Below are 6,595 nucleotides of genomic sequence, written 5' to 3'. Positions count from 1 at the left end.
AGGGAAAGACGCCCATTTTATCATTGCCACGCCTGACAGATCTCCTGACCCACCCACACCTAGAATGGGTGACATTATTGCTGGGATAAGCTGGGGTGGACAGCAAAGTCAACCTGACTTTGGAGTTCAAACAAAGGAGCTGTACCTACAGGTGAGAGGCAGGAGCCACAGGTCTGCAGCCACAGGATGTTCAGTGCTCTTCTTAACCGCCCAAGACAGCCCCCTCCTCTGGCACAATAGGAAACGGGCCTGCTAAGGGCAGTGACCTCATCAAGGTCACCAGAGGAGTTAGAGGGAGAGCCAGGGCGGGACCCAGGTCTCCGCCTCCCTCCACTGGGAACTTGACAGGCTCCTCCTGGAAGTCAGCTGAGGGGGAGGTGCTGAGACTAAGGCATTGGGGATGCTGCTTGGATCCTGGGTCCTGTGCTGAGTGGGGACCAGAGTTGGGTAGTTAGGAGACAGGCCTGGGAATCTGCCACAGTCCCTCATGGCTACAAGTGGCAGTGACTATAGAGTTGTCAAACCGTGGGACTCATGCTCACTCCCGTGGAGCACCCTGGAGCCTCCTTCTGACCACTGAGCTTGGGGAGCTCTGCACGTCCACATGTGCATTTCACCAGTTTTCTTCAGTGGTGCTGTGTATCCTTGATGTTCTTCCCATTTCACAGTGGGGGATTTAAGGCATAGATGAGTTCACTGCCCTCTCCCTGCACACGGTGCCCTCTGTAGCTCAAGACAGCAGATCACTGAGATGGGGACCTGAATGACCTTGTAAGCCTCCAGCATCCACAGCCACCAACGCCTGTGTGGCCGCCAGGGGCCAAGCTGGGTTGAGGTTTGGACTGCCCTCAGTGGGACCTGTTTTATCAGGCACGCAGTATCTAGTGTGGCCCCAGAGCCCTCCACTCTCGTGGTGGCCTGATTCACACTCTATCCACCAGGCTCCTGTAGGCATCTGACTGTGTGACTTCAGAATCAATTGATCCTCGAGTCCCCCTCTGAGATTGGCATTCTGAAATTCCCTCCCCGCCCTCCTCTGGCGACAGAACCTTGCTGGAGGTGGGTCTTGAGGCCAGAGCTTCCACCAGATAATATTATTGGTCAAGGAGAGTCTTGAAAACAGGCTGGCTTTCTTGCACCTCATGGAGGGGTTCTCAGGCTGCTTTCTATGGGGGGAGTATGTGGATTCCTGCCAGGGGGGCACCTTGGCCTTCGTGATGGGCTGTGTGACTCTGCCATCCGTGATTGTGGTCCTCAGGAAGCTTCCTGGGCCTCCTGAGCACATAGTGGGCACTTGTTCTGATGGCCTAGTCAGTTTTCCCAGCCCCTACTCAAGCAGATCCTGGGAGACTCCATGTGCTTTCCTGGGACTCAGGACTTTTTAGAGACACAGCTTTTCCTACCTACCACTTACCCTGGGACTCCAAGGTACGTCCTCCACTTGCAGGACTCCAAGCCCTGCTCATCCTGCGGGAACTGGGCCCTACCTGCAACCTGATGAGGACCCAGTGAAGACAGCCCCCACCCCACCGCACCTGCCAGCGTGGGCAGCCATGGTGATTCAGCCCTCCAGCCCTAGGTGGCCTCTGGAGCTCTGGAGACAGCTCTGGCATCCCACACTAATCCTCATCCATCTACTTGCCCTCTGGCCTGGGTGTAGAGGGAAGATGGGGTTGGTGCCAGGGAAGGTTTGTGGGATTGCTCAGGATACAAAAGTGATCATGAAAGGGCATCATTTCTCTCCCCATTGCCTATGAGACACATCAGTAATTCAGCCTCATAAATACATCCTGGGTTGAAACAGGCCAAGCATCTGGCTTCCCAGCCTGGAGTCCCACTTTCCAGACTGCATCTGCATAGTGTTGGATGATGTGGTGCGGTGAAAAGGGTGTCGTGGCATTAGACTGAAGTTAAGTATAAAACATAGATTTCCCTTTTACTCTTCTAGTGCTTTTAGGAGGAAAAGGATGCACATGTGTGCTTGTGGAAGATTCCGTTCATCAGAATACCAGACATCTGTTAATTCTGCAGCTAGAGCCTGGGGCTTTTGACCTCCAAGTAACTTTTACATGCCTCTCCTCTTGCCTGCTTCCTCCACTTGGGTTAGCCATTAAGAGCTCGAAGGAGGGTAAAGGATTACGTACTGCTCTGTTCCTTTAGGAAAGGAAGATGGGTCCAGCAAGGTCAGAACTTGGCCTCTGAAGAAAAACTAGACGTCCTTTCCTTCAGGGTTGACAGATGGTGAGCAAATGCCAGTGGATTTTCTCTGGGAGGGATCCCCATGACCCTAAGGAATCCCCATAAGCAGGTGAGCAACAGGTGTGATTTGTCCAGAGTCCTCGAGTGGTTGGCTCAGGAAGGCAGAGGAGAGTATGCTTAGCAGTTAAAAGGCTACCAAGTTCATTTTCCTTGGAGCCCATGTATTCCAGCGGCCAAAGCAAGCATTTAAAAAATGCCCATTTCCGTATTGCTCAGGGGTGAGAGAGATGAGAGTTAGAAAATTATGAAAACTATCTCGTGCACCTTTTGATCTGGTGTTATACAAGCATCCAGTGAGAGCCTCACTCCCTGGGGAATCTTCATTTCATAATCCCTGTCCCCTCTACCTTGGATGTTCCTTGGAGTTCTCCCCCTAAGAAAATGCCCAGCACTTCATTTGGTTTGATAATTTGGGATTGTCGTGAGGGAATAAACTGGGAAAGTGGGTGGGTATGCAGGACTTTCACATCTGGCCGTGCTGCGCTGTCCTCCCACACTCCTCCTGTTTTCTGGAGAAAAGACTGATTTGTCTCCATGTGTGTCTGCAGTCAGGGGTTCCTGCCTGATAGAATTAGCCACTGGAGTCAGCGCTGAACATGTCTGAGGAGGCCCTGGGGGAGATGCTGGATAGAGAGGCATCCATACAGCTCCATGTCCAGGAAGCAGTCGTGGCTAGACTGCAGGCACCTGCTTATTGATATGAGGCCCTTTAGAATCAAATCCGATCATGGGAACTCAACCATTTCTTCAGAAAATGTTTGAGTCCTTTATTATGTGCAGAGTATTGTGCTAGGATGGGGTGACAGCTATAAACCTGGTAGAAATAGTCCCTATTCTCATGGAGTATAAATAATTATTTGCTGTCTTATGATAAGTGCAAAACAGAGAATGCTATGAGAGCTATAGGGGCCAGTGATCAGATCTTGGGTGGGAAATCACTAGCCTAAGAGTTGCTTAAAGCCAGGCTGTAAGGAATTCCCCTGTGGTCCAGTGGTTAGGACTTGGCACTTTCACTGCCAAGGGCCTGGGTTCGATCCCTGGTTGGGGAACTAAGATCCCACAAGCTGTGCAGCACGGCCAAAAAAAAAAAAAGAAAAAAAATCAGGCTCTAAATGTACAAATGGAAATATTATACTTAGAAACTTCGTAAGGGAGAGTTGAATAGATAGTTACCAAAATGTAGCTTTGCTTTCTGTTTTTTAAAAATTTTTTTTTATAAATTTATTTTTATTTATATTATTTACTTTTGGCTGCATTAGGTCTTTGTTGCTGCACTCGGGCTTTCTCTAGTTGCGGCGAGCGGGGGCTACTCTTCGTTGTGGTGCACGGTCTTCTCATTTCAGTGGCTTCTCTTGTTGCGAAGCACAGGCTCTAGGCACGTGGGCTTCAGTAGTTATGGCACACGGCCTCAGTAGTTGTGGCTCACGGGTTCTAGAGCACAGGCTCAGTAGTTGTGGTACACGGGCTTAGTTGCTCCGCAGCATGTGGGATCTTCCCGTACCAGGGCTTGAACCTGTATCCCTTGCACTGGCAGGTGGATTCTTAACCACTGCGCCACCAGGGAAGTCCCTTGCTTTCTCTTTTTTTTTTAATGGGTTGTTGTCGCTGAGCATCCCAAGACACCTTCTGGGTGCCATATCAGATATCAATTGTGTGTGTAGCTATATGTGTGCGTGTATGTATATATGTCTGTCTATACCTAACAATACACATAGACACACTAACAAGCATGTGTGTATGTGTATGCTTTCATCTGATCTTTCAGAAACCTGAGTGATGATGTCACGATAGGAAGTATTATTCCTGAGCTCCCAGGGCAGCTCCCTCCCCCTTGCAGCTCCTCCCCTGGACATCCTGCTGCCTTATGTACAGTGGACAGAAGGCAGAGATTTTATTCCCCATTTAGAAACAGGGACTGACTGGAGGCCCAGAGGAGATGAATGACTCTCAAGGTCTTAGAAAATCTGGAATGGGATTCATAGGGCCATTCTTGCTCCCCCCACTTCTTTCCTTTAGGAGGAAAAACCCATCTTTGTTGATTTGAACAATTTAACTTAGAATCTGTATTTTAATTCTCTCCCCCACAAATCAATACGTGTGAGTTAATATTTTATTATGAAATATTCGGGGTGCGTAAAAAATATTGAAGTTAACATAACAAACACTTGTGTATCCACTCCTCAGCTTGCGAGGTAACAGACACAATTACAATTATATTATAGACATGACTGAAACCTCTTCTATGCCCATCTTCAAGTCACGTTCATTTCTCCTCCCAGAGGTGACCTCTGTCCTGAGTTTGGTGTTTATCATTTCCTGCATGTTTTAATATTTTTATTACATATCATGTATCTATGAACAGTATGTAGTGTTACTTTATATGGCTTTAACCTTTTGTAAATGGTGTTATCCTGTTTGTATCCTTCTGCAACTTGCTTTTTTTTAAGCTCAACATTGTATATTTGACATTCTTCCATGTTGATCTGTATACCTCTGTTTCATCAATTTAAACTGCCGTATGCCCTTACATTGTGTGAATACACCAAACTAATTTATCTATTCTTTTGGTAGGCCTTTGAGTATCTGATTTTTCAAATTACAGACAGTGCCCCCATGATCCTTCTGTACACACGTAAGTTGCTCTAGGCTGTGTTTCTAGGGCTGAAATCGCTCAGTGGAGGAGTGAGTGCATCTTCCCACGTTTAAGATTTTGCCAAATTGCCTCCGTGGTCATGTCAGCTCCTAGTCCAGTCAGAAGTTTGTACAGGTTCATATGGTTCCACAGCCAACCGTTGGTTACAGTAAAACCTTAAACTTTTTTAATAGGTAATTTTGAAAGAAACTGTTTTCGTCCCAGCCATTTCCATTCACATACAACATTTGAGCTTGGCTTAAAATTAGCCGTTTCCTAGTTTACCTTACGAAGGGGAGCCCTTGCTGCCGAGTGTTACTGAGTGAGGTTGACAGCTCACTGTGAGCAGTGCCCACCCCATTGGCTGTTAGCACAGTGCCCAGGTGGTGGCGGGGTAGGGCGTACAGAGACAGGCTCGTGAAGGCTCTCTGTGTCCCCTTGTGCTCTAGCATGAATTCGTTAAACTTTTCTGGGAATTAAAACAAACAAGTGTGCTTTTGCCTGCACACACTCTCTTCCTGGGTGGATCTGACTGGGGCAGGGCTGGCTTATCTGTCCCCTAAACGTTTCTCTATTACAGAAAGCTCATGCCGGCAGCCTCTCTCAGACTATCTTCCGTAAAAGGAGAGGGTGGCTGTGCGCCACCTGCCCCCGCCGCCCCCTCCAAGGCACACTGCAGTGTGAGGTCTGCAGCCCAGCCCTTTGCAAATGCGGTCCCTGGGGAGGCAGAAAATGTCAGATCACGTTCATCTGATTGCATGCTTGGTTACAGGCTCTCAGAGGCCGAGGCCTTGAGGGGGCCTTGGAGGGAAGGGTGCACTGAATGCCTACTAGGGGCCTCTCTTTCCTAAAATGGATCTTATTTAATCATCAATAGTAACAATACTAATTGAAGCCAACATATATAATGCCTGTCACATTTGCTGCACCAAAGGCATTACATCCTCACAGGTCGCCCGTGAGGTGGGTACCCTTATGATCGCCACTTTTGGATGAGGACTCTGAGGCTCAGATATAAACAGAAGAGCCAGCATTCAGACGCATTGAGTCTTCTGGCAGAGCCCCTGCTTTTTTTTTTTAAATTGAGATATAAGTCACATACCATAAAACTTAGCATTTAAAAAAATTTTTTTTTAATAAATTCATTTATCTTTGGCTGCATTGGGTCTTCGTTGCTGCACACGGGCTTTCTCTAGTTGTGGTGAGTGGAGGCTACTCTTCGTTCTGGTGCGTGGGCTTCTCATTGCGGTGGCTTCTCTTATTGCGGATCACGGGTGCTAGGTGTGTGGGCTTCAGTAGTTGTGGCAGGCGGGCTCAGTATTTGTGGCTCGCGGGCTCTAGAGCGCAGGCTCAGTAGCTGTGGCGCATGGGCTTAGTTGCTCTGTGGCATGTGGGATCTTCCCGGAACAGGGCTCGAACCCGTGTCCCCTGCATTGGCAGGCAGATTCTTAACCACTGCGCCACCAGGGAAGCCCAACTTACCATTTTAAAGAGTGCAAGTCTGTGGTGTCTAGTATGTTCACAAGGTTGTACAAACGTCACCACCATCTATTTCCAGAACATTTTCATCACCCCCAAAAGAAACCCCATATCCATTAAGCCTTCACTCCCCATTGCTCCCTCCACCCTGATATCTACTTTCTTTTTTTAAATGGATTTGCTTCTTCTGGACGTTTCATATGAATGGAATTATATAATGTGTGA

At 48.1% G+C, this 6,595-nt stretch overlaps 1 protein-coding gene and 1 non-coding gene across 2 annotated transcripts in view; both read left to right on the top strand.

Annotated features, from left to right (window-relative positions):
* The window catches only part of HK1 (hexokinase 1), a 74,111-nt gene that overhangs the window by 1,179 nt on the left and 66,337 nt on the right, over nt 1-6,595 (top strand). The gene's annotated exons all lie outside the window — the stretch shown is intronic.
* Nucleotides 3,236-3,308, top strand: TRNAE-UUC (transfer RNA glutamic acid (anticodon UUC)). The gene has a single exon. It is a non-coding gene; the product is annotated as a tRNA-Glu (tRNA).

Source organism: Lipotes vexillifer, unplaced genomic scaffold (assembly GCF_000442215.2).
Source record: "Lipotes vexillifer unplaced genomic scaffold, Lipotes_vexillifer_v1.1 scaffold708, whole genome shotgun sequence".
NCBI lineage: Eukaryota > Metazoa > Chordata > Mammalia > Artiodactyla > Lipotidae > Lipotes > Lipotes vexillifer.
The sequence above is the reverse complement of the archived record's forward strand: the minus strand, read 5'-3'. Positions and strand labels throughout refer to the sequence as shown.